This window comes from Callithrix jacchus, chromosome 1, assembly GCF_049354715.1.
Source record: "Callithrix jacchus isolate 240 chromosome 1, calJac240_pri, whole genome shotgun sequence".
NCBI classification, from domain to species: Eukaryota; Metazoa; Chordata; class Mammalia; order Primates; family Cebidae; genus Callithrix; species Callithrix jacchus.
The window spans coordinates 156,319,125-156,335,117 of record NC_133502.1 but is presented as its reverse complement, the minus strand read 5'-3'; the positions used below and the strand labels follow the sequence as shown (position 1 = coordinate 156,335,117).

At 41.9% G+C, this 15,993-nt stretch overlaps 1 long non-coding RNA gene across 1 annotated transcript; it reads left to right on the top strand.

Annotated features, from left to right (window-relative positions):
* The first annotated feature begins 12,313 nt into the window (after window positions 1-12,313).
* LOC118151876 (uncharacterized) lies at window positions 12,314-14,522 on the top strand. The gene is made up of 3 exons (XR_004740284.3): window positions 12,314-12,616; window positions 12,830-12,974; window positions 13,074-14,522. It is a non-coding gene; the product is annotated as an uncharacterized LOC118151876 (long non-coding RNA).
* The last annotated feature ends 1,471 nt before the right edge of the window (window positions 14,523-15,993 follow it).

Sequence of the window (15,993 nt, the reverse complement as noted above, 5' to 3'; positions counted from 1 at the left end):
CCGTGTCTGCATGGCTTCCCAGGGAGGCTGGCGCAAGTTGCAAATGCTAAAGAGGACCCTTTCCCAGTGGACTCAAGAGGGGGCTCTGGGAAATGATTGTTCCTTTTCTTTTTCTTAGAGAAGTTGTTTATGTTGGGGGGCCCCTGCTCTCGGGAAACGTGATCGCTTATGCCTAAACTCTGTAACTGTGGCTCCCTTCTGTCCACACTTGATAGAGTCCCTCCCCCACCCTTTACTCTTTCCTCCATCATCCACAGCCTGAAAATTCATTTCAAAATTAACAGCACAACGAGAAAAATGCCACAAGACCCAGATTGCTAGCAGATGCTCTGGAGACGCTGACCGGAGGAAAAGGCAAGTGGGATAGGCATTCTGTGGCCAGGGTTCCCGTCGCTACATTTTTGAAAGGCTGCCCAGAAACAGGTGAGGGTCTTTAGAACACATCTTCAGCCACCTGCTTGCTCACTCATTCCTTCAACACCCACCCTCTGAGTAATAGAATGCGCCAGGTCTGCCACTGGGATCTGCAGCCGCAACAACAACAATAATAAATATCTACTGAGGGCTTGCTACATGCAAGGCACTCTTCTAAACATTCCCTATTTAATAACATGTTAACCCAGTTTTCATAACAGCCCTAAATTAATCCTCGGATGAGGAAACAGTGACACAGAGAGGTTAAGTATTTTGTCCAATGTCACAAAGGTAGGAGGAAGAGGGTTTGGCATTTGATCCTAGGTAGCCTGATTCTACAGCCTAAGCGAGGGGTCGACAAACCTTTTCTGTTGAAAGCCAGATAATAAATATTTTGAGTTTCATAGGCCTGATTTTCTCTATCAGAAGGACTCGAGCCTGCCGCTGTCGCTCCAAAGCAGAGCCATTAATAATACATAAATGAATGGCATGGCTGGGTTCCAAGAAAATGATATTGATGCACACTGCAGTTTCATTGCATGACATTTTTGTTTCTTAAAGTATTATTCTTCTGTTGATTTTTCCCCGACCATTTAAAAATATAAAACCACTTCTACCTCACAGACCATACAAAAGTAGTCATCAGGCTGGATTTGTTCCACAGACCATGGTTTGTTCATCCCTGGCCTAAGCTATGCTATCTCCTCGTGAAAGAACAAGGAAGCATTGTTATTCTGGAGACTCGCACAGCCTAACAGAGGAGACAGTGCAGTGACAGAGACATGTGAACACGGGGCCTTTCTGAGAATCCTTTCATCCACATATGTTGCCTGCTTTGCCTGAATTACTTCATCTCTCATTCCTACCCTCCTCCTGGTTAATTCCTAAGTGTCTTTCTAACTCCAGCCCAGCATCAGCCTCTTTCAGGAAGCTTTCCTTGACATCCATCCTCTGCCCAGCCCACCTCTGTCCTCCCAGTATCCTGTCTTCTCCTCCATCATCACATTCTTGCAGGTTTCTAATTATGTGCCTGCTCAAGGAAAGCAGCCAGGTCCACCTGCTTCCCTGGGTCCTGACCTGGTCCCTGATGCTGGTGGGCACACAACGTATATTTGTGACATTCACTTATAGATGTTAAAGGTGAAGGTGAAGGGTGAAGGGAGAAGGAAACTTTCAGACTTTAAGTTGAGTAAGAGAATGGCCATGACTGAACAAGTAGGTGGCTGAAGGTGTGTTTTAATGGTTCTAATGAAGTAAGAGAATATTCCAAGCCAGTGAGATGGGGAAAAACAGTGTTCTGGGGATACAATGAACTGCACATGACAAGGCAAGAGATAGGGACAGAGGAAACAGAATGTGCAGAGAAGTCCTAGGGATTGGCAGAAACGCCTATATCAAAAAATAAAGCAGGGCCAGGCACAGTGCCTCATGCCTGCAATCCCAGTGTTTTGAGAAGCTAAGACAGGAGAACTGCTTGAGCCTAAGAGTTTGAGACCAGCCTGGGCAACAAAATGGGACCTCATCTTTATGAAAAATAAAAACCATTTGCTGCGTGTGGTGGCATACATCTGTAGTCCCAGCTCCTCAGGAGGCTGAGGTGGAAGAATGGCTTGAACCTAGGAGTTGGAGGCTGCAGTGAGCTGTGATCATGCCACTGTACTCCAGCCTGGGCAACACAGCAAGACCCTGTCTATAAATAAAAGGACATGAGGTAGACAAGGTGCATATTAACAAGGGTCTGATGCCTGCAGGAAGTAGCATTAAGCATGAATGCAACATGCTCAGATTTGTGCTTTAGAATAGAAGTCGGCAAACGAGAACCCATGGGTCGAATCCAGCCCAAGATCATACAGTAACAAAGGGATGGAGCTGGGGGTGGAACCCAAGGATGTGAACCCCATTCTGTGCTCTATTGATCCACTAAGCTGCTTCCCTAGTGTGGGGATCTGGCCCTGGATTGGGACTGGATGGATGTATTTGGGGGACCTTCCATCCTAGGCCCAGTCCCAGCTCACACACAGATGAAACTGACCTTGGAAGGAGTAAGGGACAGGTTATGTGAGTCTCTCCAGCCTTGCTCCTAAGTGCAGGGATGCTGTGTAACCTGGGGCTCATGACTACCTTGCCACTGTTCTCTGGCCACGTCCCTGCTTCTCCTGAGCCTCTGCCTTCACCTGTGCAATTAAGAGTTGGATTAGATGCTCTGTAAGGGCCCTCATTAAGCCACGATTCTAAACATTGTAAGGATTCCATAAGCTATATTAAATTACCAGGGCTAGTATTTGAGAGGCGTGAAAGTCCTGGAAGTGGAAGAAGATGAGAAAGCTAATCTGGTGTGGATCTTCCTCTTCCACCCTAAAGCCCTGGAGAGTTGCTCAAGATACAGCGATGAGAAACTTTCCAGGGATTTAGTATGGAAGAGGAAGATCCACACCAGATTAGCTCCAACGGGAGGGAGCTTGTTAAGAAGATTTAAAGTTCATTGTCTTAATAACCCTTTGTAGTTCTTTGGAGCCTCTGTTTTTTTGAAGCTCAGAGTATTTTGCAAACATTAGCTCTTTAATCCTGCCAGCAGCCTTGTGCAGTGGTTAGGTTGAATGTCTTATCCCCACTTGAGAACCATGGATTTGAGGACAAAGGAGTCCCAAATGGTGATGGCAGCAAGGTGGGAGATCGGCTCCAAGGGATGGACTAAACTAACTTGTCATTTTTTTCCTCATAGTTCTACCAGAGGAGCAGTGGATGGTGAGAGAAGCATGAGCTCCGGAGCCAGTCAAATCTGGAGATGAGGTCTAGCTTGGCCTCTCTGTAGCTATGTGACTTTGAGTAGGTCCTTCAACTACTGTGAAATTCAGCTTTCCCTTTGGAAAGGGGGTTAGTGATACCTACCATATCACCAACCTACAGGATGAGAATGTAAGTGTAAGATGCATGTAAAAGACATTTGAATATTGAAATTCTCAATAAATATATTTAAGAAATTTTAAAATTCAAACTCACCAGACATTTGGCACAATGGCCTGTGGGATTTTGTATTCTGAGAGTGAAGCTCAAGGCCCTTACCTTAGATCAAGAGTTGGAAAGAAGGCACAGCTGGAGATGGCTTTCCAGATTCAGGAACTAAGTCCTGGAGATGACACCAGACTGGGCTTGCTTGAGAAACCGACCAACTACCATGAGCAGAGTTGTCTTGAGATAAAGATTTTTAAAAGCAGCTCAAATCCCACTATTTGAGGAAGGTATTCGGACTGTATTCTACTTGGGGATCTTGGAAGGCCTGAGCAGGAAAGCAACGTGGTCATATCGGCAACAATGAAGACCGTTCTAGTTCAGCATTGAGAACCAGTGAGGGCAATGGTCTTGCAACTCATGGACGAGGTAATTTATTGTGGTCGGAAAGAAAAATCTCACAACATCTACTTACATTTTCTCAATCTCATTCTTTTAAAAATTATTTTTGCGTGTATATCCTTAAGGCGAATATGGTATTTTAGTAGTATATTTAGCTACTTAATAAGTGAGATATATTACATATATATGTAAATGTTGGGAGGGTGTATGCAAATTTATTATTGGTAGAGACACATGATCCAAAGTTCGGAAACCACTCACTGGATTGGAAGGGAAGAAACAAAACGCAGAACCCCATTAGAAAGTTCTTGCTCCTTCTACCATCTTTCCCCACAGTCACAGTGGTGCACATGAATGTCCTGGCTGATGCTCTCAAGAGCATCAGCAATGCTGAAAAGAGAGGCAAATGCCAGTTCTTATTAGATGGTGTTCCAAATTGGGAAATTTGAGATCAATGATGATCACAGAGCTGGGTGAACTGTAAATCTCACAGGCAGGTGACACAAGTGTGGTGTGATCAGCCCCAGATTTGATGTGAAACTCACAGATCTAGAAAAATGCCAGAATAATCTGCTCCCATCTCACCTGCTTGGTTTCATTGTACTGACAATCTCAGCTGGTATCATGGACCACAAAGAAGCAAGACAAAAACACACAGGAGAAAAAAACCTGAAATTCTTTTTCTGTGGATGTAATATATATTTACAAATAAAATGCCTCACTGGACAAAAAAAAAGTTCTCCAAGGCATCTGAGAGAGCTAATGCAGGCCTCAATAGAACAGTGGTTTGTGTGGGAATAAGGAAGGAACAATATAAAAAACCTGAGAAAAGGAAAAGAAAAAGCAGAAATTGGTCATTTTTGGACATGGAGAGCAAGTGACTAGAGAAGAAAGAAGGTCCTAACCTGACCCTGAGATTTCAATCCTGGGCCAAGAGAAGACTGTGAAATTCAGCTTTCAAGTTTCCTTGCCAACAAGGAAAATGAGGAAGGTCAGAGAGGACACTGGTTCGAGGGAAAGATTATGAAATCCCCCATGGCCAAGTAGGATTTCGGGTAAAAACAAGAGAGACCAAGGAGTTGGAGATATAAGGCTGGGGCTTGGCAGAGATGCCTGGCTCAAGGTGGAAGAGCTAGATGCCTCCTATGCAGAAGATTCCCTGAAGGAAAGAGGAGAGGCACAGCAGGAGCCAGCTAAAGGGGAAGTGGTGTTCTTATCCCTAACCAATATTCAGTCTGAAGAGATCTCCCTGTCAGAGTGGTTCCTGAGGTCAGCTGACATTTCATGTGGCCTTTGGCATCTGGCTAATAGTTTATTTCTACAAATTATGAACTCAGAGAACATCAGAGTTTGAACACGTCTTCCAGAGACTATCTAGTTTATAGTTGGCTTGGTTTGGGTGACTTTTTAACATCAGTTTTCATATATCCATATGTGTCAGTAAGGGTTCTTAGTTGCGAGCACAAATCATTCTGGCTAATAAGCAGAAAATGGGTTTACGAAAAGATACGTAAAAGGATATCCGAGAATCCTTAAGAAGGCTAGAAATCAGACTCAAGACTGAGCCCACAAAACAAATTTTCTTTCTGTTGTTATTCAGCAACAGAAAGAAATGAAGTATAATCCATGATGCAACACTGGGGAACCTTGAAAACATCATGGTAAATGAAAGCAATGCTGATACAGTCACGAAGGATATCGTACTGTATGATTTTATTTATATGAGCTGTCCAGAATAGGCAAATAGACAGAAAGATGATTCATAGTTACTTAGAGCTGGAGGGGGAGTGGATAGAAAGCTGGGAATTGGCAGCTACAGGTATGAGGTTTCTCTGGGGGTAATAAAATGGATTCTAAAATCCATTTTAATGATGAATATGCAATTCTATCACTAGACTAAAAAACGGAGATTGTACCCTTGAAATGGATTTATTGTATACAATGTGAATGTATCTCAATAAGGATTTTTCTTTAAAAAGCGCACGTGCACACACACACACACACACACACACACACACACACACACACACACACTATGGAAGGCTGTTAAGAAGGGAGTCATGACTGTCACTGCTACCAATATCAAACAGAATATGCTAGGATTCTAGCTTTAATGCAGCCTCCACAATCACCTCCCTGTGCCAGCTCTGCCTCAGACACTCAGCTAAGCAACCACCGGCATCCAAGGAAACCTCACATCTCTGCCACCACTCATGTGAGCACATGGGGTGTCTGAGACAATCTCATTTTCTCAGAATTCTCACTTTCAATTTTTGTCCCTTGTGGACACATCCCACTGACGAAATCTAGAAAGCACTGTGTGAATTAACTGTAAAAGACTTTGAAATTCTGACTTCTGATCACTACACTCAGAATCAGGGGGATGTTCCTGGAGAAAGGCAGCCATAGATACGCAAACATTTAGTAGAATATGTTAGAGAACTTCAAAATAAGACTTAGTAGAACTTGATAGTTTTAACAGTTCCTCTAAGAGGTTTCTTTCTTTCTTTTTTTTTTTTTTTTTTTTTTTTTTTAACTCTAGAAGTAAAAAAGCAGCCAAATACAGTATGAGGAGAAGAGGCTTCAGAGCCTACCAAACCTGGCTTTGAATCCCAGGGCTGCCAGGTATGAGACCCACGTAAGTCACTTCATGTCACTGAGTCTCACCTGGAAAATGACAGCACCAAAGTCTACCTCACAGGATTATCTCCAGCACTGAGATAATGAGTGTTAAGCAGATCTTGGTTTCTGCCAAGAAAGAAAAAAACCTTATTGTATTTTTTGTATTGACTTTTATTAGATCAGACTCAACTGTTACCCTGATTTTCATGTTTTCAGAATTTTTAAAAGATATACTATTGATTTATTTCATTCCTACATTGAGCTTTTTCTTCATAGGTGCCCTTTGGTTTCTTGTAAGAGTTTTATAAGCTCAATTATATGAAAGTAATACAGAAAAAGTGCAGAAAGAAAAATGCTCTGAAATGTCACTATGGTTGTCTCTGGCATGTGAAAGAATAAACAACTTTTCAAAATTTCTTTCTGCTTTTATTACTTTCCATTTTTTTTTTTGTTCTTTTGCAATAGTGAGCACATGCTACTTCTAAAATTAGATACAAATAAATAATTAAAGAATAAAGTGAAGTTGAAAGCTCTATGAGATTAGCATATACAAGAAAAAAGTACAGCAACTTCTCCATTAAGTAGCCACATTAACTGATGTGCAGAAGTGAGCTCTAATTAGTAGCCTGCAATATCACGTGATGAGCTAGCTCCAGTCTCATGCTAGACATCTTCCAACTGACTCATGCTGTCGTGGTATTCAAGGTACCGCTCTGTTCAGAAACTAGGGGAACTCCACACATTTTCCAGAAACTTTTAGGATTCAGCAGACTTTCGGGACTCTCTCTTAATACATGGGGTCCAAGTTCCATATTACTTATGGGTTATTTAGAGCAGTATAATAACTCTAATCCACCATATCCTTAGCATTCTCCTTCTCCTTTGTCAAATCTAACCCTCAAGGAACTCATTTACCATAGACTGTAAATAACCAATCAATATCTCCTGTGCTAGACCCTTCAGGGACCACCCCCAGGAACAGTGACATAACTCTCCTGATTCCGAGTTCTGTGCCTTTTTGACGCACAGCCCTTTCTTAGTCTCTGATGGCCTCATTGGCAGATCATCTTATTAATAACCATAAGAATATTTGATATTTAAGAATATTTAATAATCATGATGACCTTGATATTTTGGTAGTATTTGATGGTAATGGATATAGAAGGCTAAGGTTTTAGGAGCCAAAGTTACCTCAGTAGCTATAAAGATTGAAACACTGTACCACAGTGTCATGGGGTAACTTCACATGTTTCTACCTGACTTACACACAGATTTCTCAGAAATACGTCTTGCTGTATTTGACCATATCCTTGGCCTTCTCACTGTCTTCTCTTGACTCTGTTTCCTTTAAGATTCACACTCCTTCGCATGTCGCTGAAGTCCTTTGATGTCTGCTTCTCTTGCTCTGTTTCCTGCTTCCTCTCAGTCTCATTTGTCTTCTCCTCCAACCACACCAAACTTTTGGCCTTTGTCAAGTACACATATTCTTATCTCTCTACCTATGGCCACAGCTCCTTTTGTGTAAAATGCTCTTTCCTTCCTCTTCACACCCTGACTCACTCAATTCCAACTATTCTGGAAGACTTCCTGACTCCTTCAGGGAAAGGCAGAGGCTCTCTCCGGTTTGTTTCCAGAGCACTGAGGCCTCATTCAACAGTCAATCCACAGACATTTGTCTAGGGCCCTAGTGTAAATTCTGCACTCTGCTTCCAAGCTCCTTTTCATATTTGTCTATTACAACAAGTGACACACTGGGTATTGTGTGTTAACCTGTCTTCAAGGTGCAACCTGGTGATAGGCAGCAGCCATGTGGAATGTTTCATTAAGACAATGGCACTATTTCCTCTCTTCTCCAGGTGCTCCCAGCTAGAGTTACCCCTACCCTCTGTCTCTAAGTACAGCCCAGGACATGGAGTGCATGCTACCTCAGATCCAGCCTCACAGAGCCCTGGGGAAGGCCATATGCCCCCATCAGTCTTTCCCACATCTTTCGTGTGTTAGTGCAAACCATATGATTGGGTTTCTATCTCAGTTTCTCTGTCAAGCACGCTATTACCCTGCTGCCACTGGACTCTAACTTGCTGGATAGATCTTTCCAATCTACTTGCTCATGCCATACTCTCACTGCAACGGGAGAGGAGAATTGAGCTTTTGACTTCTTCCAGGTAGATCTAGGGGTGGCTAGGGTTCCACTTGCCATATGTTGGGGATCAGGGGCCTACCGGGTAATATTGTAACTGCCACCTCCAAGGGCTCTTTTGACTGTGCACTCAAAGAAGCATCACGCTTGAGCGTGCTCATCCCTCCTTCTCCACCCTGAACTGGGCGTTTCTCCTGGAGTAGCATGCCTCTTTGGACCATAGACTCTTAGATATTTCTTCCGCCTAGGAAGGTTGACTGCCCCTTGGCTTCGTCCTGCCCAAGAAGCTGCCATGCCCACAGCAACTTCACTAAACAAGTACAAATAAAAAGGTTCAAGCTGAAGTTTTTTTGTGTTTTGAATGTTTTGTTTTGTTTTGTTTTGTTTGACACAGGGTCTCACTGTGTTGCTCTGGGCAGAGTGCAGTAGCTTCATAGGCACAACTGGAGATCATCACAGCCTCAAACTCCCAGACTCAAGTGATTCTCCCACCTCAGCCTCCTGAGTAGCTGGGACTACAGGCACATGGCACCATGCCCAGCTCAGATTGAAGATTTGTCATGTCCCAGGGAGAAACCAAGATGACAGGAAAAGAGGGTAATTAAAATAGCCCCAGAGAAAGACTTCCATGGAGTTTAATCTGAAGGAAAGGGGAAGGAAGCTGTAACTGGTATGAAAAGTTTAAGAAAGCAAAAATGTCAAAGTCTTTATGTTTAAATCTGAAAAAGGACTATCCACACTAGTAAAGTGTTTTATGAAAAATCATTATAGTATCTAATATTTATTGAGCATTTAGGATGTGCCAGGAATTCTATTTTAGATAATTTTCGTATTTAATCCTTATAGCAGCTTTATGAAACAGGTTCTGTTTGTAACCTATTTTTTTAGAAGAAGAAATGGCTTATACAAATGAAGATGTGACCAGGCACGGTGGCTCATGCCTGTAATCCTAGCACTTTGGGAGGCTGAGGCTAGCGGATCACTTGAGCCCAGGAGTTAGAGACCAGCCCAGGTAACATGACATAACCCTGTCTCTACTTAAAAAATATGAAAAATGAGATGAGGGGATCACCTGAGCCCAGGGTAATGGCACTACTGCACTCTAGTCTGGACAGCACAGTGACCCTATTTCAAAATCAATAAATAAATAAATCAGAAAATACCTTAAGGTTAAAACCAAAAAGAAAAGGAAAATTAAGATGTTGCCTTGCAACTGGTCCTCAAAAAGAATAAATTCCAACTATCCCAACTGACTTAAGAAAGAATTTTCTAAGGTCATATTGAGTGAGAAAAGCCAGACTCAGATAAGGGCATAAAATATGATCCCACATTAGTTTACCAACTTAATAAACCCCTTATCTGTATGTATGTGTATATGTTTAAGTATATACTATACAGAGTAATATGTATACTAGGATTGTATTCAGAAAAAATTGAACCTTATGTATGTGTCTTTTATTTGATTATGCATAAATGAGAGAAAATGATGGAAGGATTCTCTTTGATCTGTTGACTTCAATATCTGGGAGATGAGAGAGAAAATAGGGTAGGAAAAGAGAGCTTTGGGGTTATACATGTTTGAGTCTTTGGTCTTCTTATGACAAGCATATATTGCTTTCGTAATTTAAACCACCCAGTGAAATGATTGATTTGTAATAAACATTTTTCCCAAAGTTATGTGATTTGCACCCTGAACAGTAAAGAAGAAAGGTGTATGCTCTAGTGATCCCCCTTCACCCAGGACTGCCCCAGATGGTTTGGAAATTCATAAAGCACCTTCACAGTCCATTCACATCTGACATATTCTCAGTTTCACTGGCACATAAGGCCATTTATATTTTTAATTCTAACTTTCCAGAGCTTATGTCTAAAGCCACACTACAGACACTAAGAGAGAAGCCTAAATTGTGGCCCAGAGCTTTGGACTACAAATCTAGTGGTCTTGTGCTAAAAGTATAAAATTGTGTCCTGTAGAAACACCTTTTAAAATATTCATTTTAAAAATGCTAGTTGGATACAGTGGATCACACCTGTAATCTCAGCATTTTGGGAAGCAAAGGTAGGTGGATCACCTCAGGTCAGGAATTCAAGACCAGCCTGGCCAACATGATGAAAGCCCATCTCTACTAAAAATTAGCTGTGTATGGTGGTAGGTGCCTGTAATCCCAGCAACTTGGGAGGCTGAGTCAGGAGAATCATTTGAACCCAGGAGGCAGAGGTTGCAGTGAGCCAAGATCACACCACTGCACTCCAGCCTGGGCAATAGAGTGAGACTCCATCTCAAAAAATAAATAAATAAATAATAAAATAAAATGGTCCATGAATCAATCTGGTTGGCCCATTGAAAGGTTTTAGTTATATAAAATATTAGACGTATCATTAGCAAAATTAACTCTTAATTTCCTCTTTGGCTATCGCTAAGGCAAGATGTCATTAGTTACATGGGTAGTGGACCCTTAATCACAGCCGCACATGTACTCATTCAACAAACACTTGTTGAGCATGTAACATGTGCCCGGCACGCAGGTGCTGGGTCAGCCTTATAAACTAAACAAACTTCCGTCAGGCATTTGGCCAAGAGCTGTTAATACATGCCTCCAACATCGGTCCTTTTAAAATTAAAAGGACATTGGACTATTTAATTAAACATGAATGTTTAGTAAACACAAAAGACTTTTTAATTTCAGAATCACGAATCAGAAAATGCTGAAAAGAAAGAAACATGAGTTACAGAAATACAGACTAGAAATGAGGGATGGTGACTAGAACCAGCATTTTGGAGTCCTCCTATGTATGAGATACTTTACAGGTATTACTGTGATAACTGTGTCCCATAACCCTACATGGAGGAGATTATTAGTATTCAGTTAACGGTGAGGGTACTATACCTTAGTGGGAAATAAAAGAATTTTCCCAAGGTCAAGGGTGAAGTTTTAGAACGAAGAGTTGACTGAGTATAGACTCATCTAACTGTGGAAATCATGGCTTTATTTTACTATTTTTCCCTGTTTGCAAAGGAGACTATTTCTCTAAATGGCACACCAAGTGTCTATGGCCAAGGTGAAATGGTGGTTGAGCGTGTCTGTCATCTGGGCCGCGCGTACCAGCTGAAGAAAAAGCAAGGAGGACACTTGTCCAGTGATCCACGGTGCTTGCTGCAGGTCATTCCCACCTCACCAGCTAAGTGACCTCCTTGCTTCTTCTTCGCCTGTCTTCCTACAGCCTCCTGCATTGCAACAACTACAGGAGCCTTCTTCCCATCCAAGTCATATCAGTTCCCTCCTCTGCTCAAAATTCTCGAGTGGCTTTCAATTTTGCTCAGAATACATACAAAGACTTTATAACGTCCTACAGGTTCACATATCCTGCTCCCACCTTATTGACTGCAGGTCCTACTGCTATTTCTCTCACTCCTTGACTCTGACCCTTCCATTGCCTGAACTTGGGTGTCCTAATTGGCATACTTTAAAATTTTTTAACTTTGTAATATATAATTATACATTCATATGCAATTACACCAGGCCTGTTCCAGCCCCGAGGCTTTGTGCTGGCTATTCCATCTGGCTGGAAGCTTTCCCCCAGGTATCCAAGTGGCTCACCTCCTTACCAACTTCAAGTCTTTGCTCCAATGTCATCTTCTCAGCAGGGTCCCCCCTGACCACAACATTTAACATCACTTACCCCCACTTAGCACTGGGTGTCCCTGGCTGCCATAATTTTTCTCCAGGATCACCTGTCACCTTTGATCTATTCACTGATGTATTTCCATCACTTAGAGAAGTATCTGGCACATAGCACATAGTCAATAAACACTTGCTGAACTGATGAATAAACCCTCTCCTCAACCCCATAAGAATGACAATTATTATTCCCATTTTACAGCTTCAGGAGATCAGATCCAACTTCTATGTGCAAAGCCAACAACCGGAGAGTGACAGAGCTAGGACTCAAAACCACAGTGTTTCCGCATGGAGGAAGAGAAGAAAGGGGAGAATGGAGGGGAAACATCTTTTATACCGGACTCCTTGTTCCACAACCCCCACCAGCAACCCCAACCAGTGTGGCATTTGTCTTCTGCAGTAACATCAGGTAAGTGGGTGGAGATTTCCTCTGTCATTGCTTTTGGTCTCTAGGAGTCTAAACTGGGAACCAGGCTGCAATCTGTTTTTATGAAAAGAAATAAATAGGCAGTGTTAATGATACATGAGAATAATATAGGGGTAAGCCCAGAAAACAGTGTCTGGAGTCTTTCGTGTGAAATGTTCTTTGTATGTACTTAATGCCAAATACAAAACCTAACAGGTGTCATGAGGGAGAATCAGCTCTACCAGAAAGTTCCTGATTGCCCAACACGAAGTGGCCATGGTTGGGACAGTCATACTTCACCGTCACCCTCTGACATCAAACACGGCCTGGACAGTGAGTTCTGAGCACTGACCACTCTAAGGTAAAAATCAGCACAGCATACTTTTTCCAGAGGTCATGTGTGTGCTTTTCTGTTTATTAATTTATTTTTAAGCATGATTTTATGTCTTCTCTTTTCTAGGCCCTTCTCTTCACTAGGTCCTGAGAACACAGTATCAAAGCAGATTACTGCCTTCAGTAAATTGATGTTATACTAGGGAGACAGACACGTAAGTAATCACAACGAAGACCAGGTAAACTTGTCTTGAGAAAGAGAGGGGAGCAAATAGCTGATGGATCCCAGCTGTAGAAGGCTTCTAAAGAAGATGATATTTAATCTAGCAAGGTTTCCTTAGGAGGACATTGGTTGGAAGGTCTTAAGAACTGCTACGTTCATCCCTGAAGCTGAAACCTTTAAAAAGGATATAGGGAGGCTCCTGTGTTGCAGATGCCTGAAACGGATCCTTGAGAAACAAGTGGTCTGCAGGTACCTGTTGTAAACCAGGGGCTAATGAATAACTAGAGCCAAAGTGTCCACTCTGCCCTATCCTAAGCTCAAAGGATCTCTAACAACATCCATACCTCCTGGGCCACGGGTCAAGCCCTTGACAGTCACTTTTCACTTATCACCTAACTTCATTGTTACAACCACTGTTTCACAAGTGAAGGAACTGAGGCTCATAGAAATGAAGGCTTTATGAAAAAGCCTCAAAGCTAAAGAGAAGAGTCCAGGATTTAGTTTTCAAGTCCAGTGCTCTTGGCTCAATACAGAGTCCTTCCTCCTCCCACTTAATGCTGACATTGCTCATAGACCTGCTGTTATTCTGAGTTCTGAAATAAATGTACCGGAGAACTTGGAGCAACACTTGCTGCTATGGGACAAAAAGAAGACAGAATTTTGTGCCTGGAGTGACTCAGGTTCAACTTCCAGCTCTCTTTAACTCCTACTTGTAACCTCAGAAAAGTTGTTTTACTTCCCTAAAACCTCAGATTTTCCTTCTGGAAAACTGACATCTCTGTATTATGAAGCTCCAATGGAATAGTCTATGATGTTTCTACACTTAGTGGGCAGTCAATGCAAGTGAGCAGTGCCTTTCTCCTGGAGAACTTTATGCTAAGTGCTCCTGTCATGGTCCATTTTGGGAGATAAGTGAAGATAGAAAATGACCATAGGCCAAGCAGTTGTCATCACATCATTCTTGAGTTGGCTTTTGTTGTTATTGCTGTTTTGGTAATAAATAGGGAAATCAAGCACTATTTTGGAGCCATTATTCTTGAAAACAAACTACACAAACTTATTAGGACATTCCTCATAATTTTCTTAGATATCTTGCCAATGGTCATGATAAACATAAAAGGGATTGTAGACTACTGTCCAAACCTGCCTGCAAATTAAGCTGATTTCTCTATTTCTTAACAGTTTGTCAGTCATCAATTGCAAGCCATCCACTGCCATAGGTGTTTGGTTGTGAGTAATTACTAAGGGAATGTGATGATTTCCGGCTTGGGAAGTATAGTGTGAGTCCTACTGTAATTACTGTGGAATCCATGAGGTATAATTACCCAGCTGGAGGTACAAGTGGCTTCTGCTGGCACTGCCAGATCATTCTGTATTTGCTATGAAGCAGCAGTAGTCAAGCCTTTTTGTTTGTTCATGCAACAAATACTTGATAGAATACTTGAGTATCCTGTTTTCCTTAATTCAACTTTTTTTTCAGATAATTGTAGATTCATATGCAATTGTGAGAAATAATATAGATATATCCAATGTACCTTTTCAGGAGTCCCCCCAGTGGTCATGTCTTGCAAAACTATAGTACTGTATCACAACTAGGATATTGACATTAATACGGTCAAGATACAGAACATTTCCAACACAAGCATCCTTCATGATGCCCTTTTTCCTTCTTGCCCCCACCCCCTCCTATGCTCTGCCAACTACCAATCTTCTCTCCCTTTCCATAACTTTGTCATTTCAAGAATGTTAAACAAATAAAATCAAACAACATGTAACCTTTAGGGGTTGTCTTTTCCACTCAGTGTGATTCTCTGGAGATTCATCTACATTGCTGGATGTATCCGTATTTCCTTCATTTTTGTAGTTATAGTCCTATAGTTCCCTGGGCTTTCAGTGATTTTTTTTTTTTTTGAGGCAGAGTCTTGCTCTGTTGCCCAGTCTGGAGTGCAGTGGCATGATCTTGGTTCACTGCAACCTCTGCTTCCCAGCTTCAAGTGATTCTCCTGCCTCAGCCTCCCTAGTAGCTGGGATTATAGGCATGCACCACCATGTCGAGCTAATTTTTGTATTTTTAATAGAGATGGGGTTTCACCATGTTGACCAGAATGGTCTTGAATGCCTAACCTCAGGTGATCCGCCTGCCTTGGCCAAAGCGTCATGATAACAGGTGTGAGTCACCACACAGGGCCAGTGATTTCTTTTTTCAGGCTCCTTTCTCTCTGTTGTTTAGAACAAAGATAATTTTACTTTTTCATTTACAATTGGAGTGTCCTTTCTTTCTTTTCTTCTTCTTGCCTTATTGCTCTGGCTAGGACTTCTAATATAAGCTGTTGAGAAATAATAGAATATTCTTATGAGGTGAAAACTCATAGAGGCTGGTGAAGCCCTGGGGAAGGGTCCCACATTTGCCAAGCCTGATGAATATGACTATCATCTTGCTGCTTTGCGGTATGTGAGTGACAGAAGCCTACAGTTCTGAGAAGTCTAATAGGAATCCATAAAGCTGGACCCTCTGAGTTTATACCCTCATTGTAAAGATAAGCTGGAAGTCAACTTAACCTCCCTTGTCTCAGAAAGAACTGCATGGAAAACTGTAGGTCTCACACACTGGTACAGAGTGAAGTGGTGGGGAATCTTCCATAAGAATTTATAATCTTAACAAATTTGGGAAGTTAGGGAGAAAGACAAGAATCAACAAATCGCTGTTTGGCCTAAATTTATACTTACTTGATGGTCTCAATAACCACAAGTAAGAATTTATTTTTAAGCACCTATTTTAAAATTTATTTTAAAGACTAGTAGTGCCATCAGACACCTAACAAAA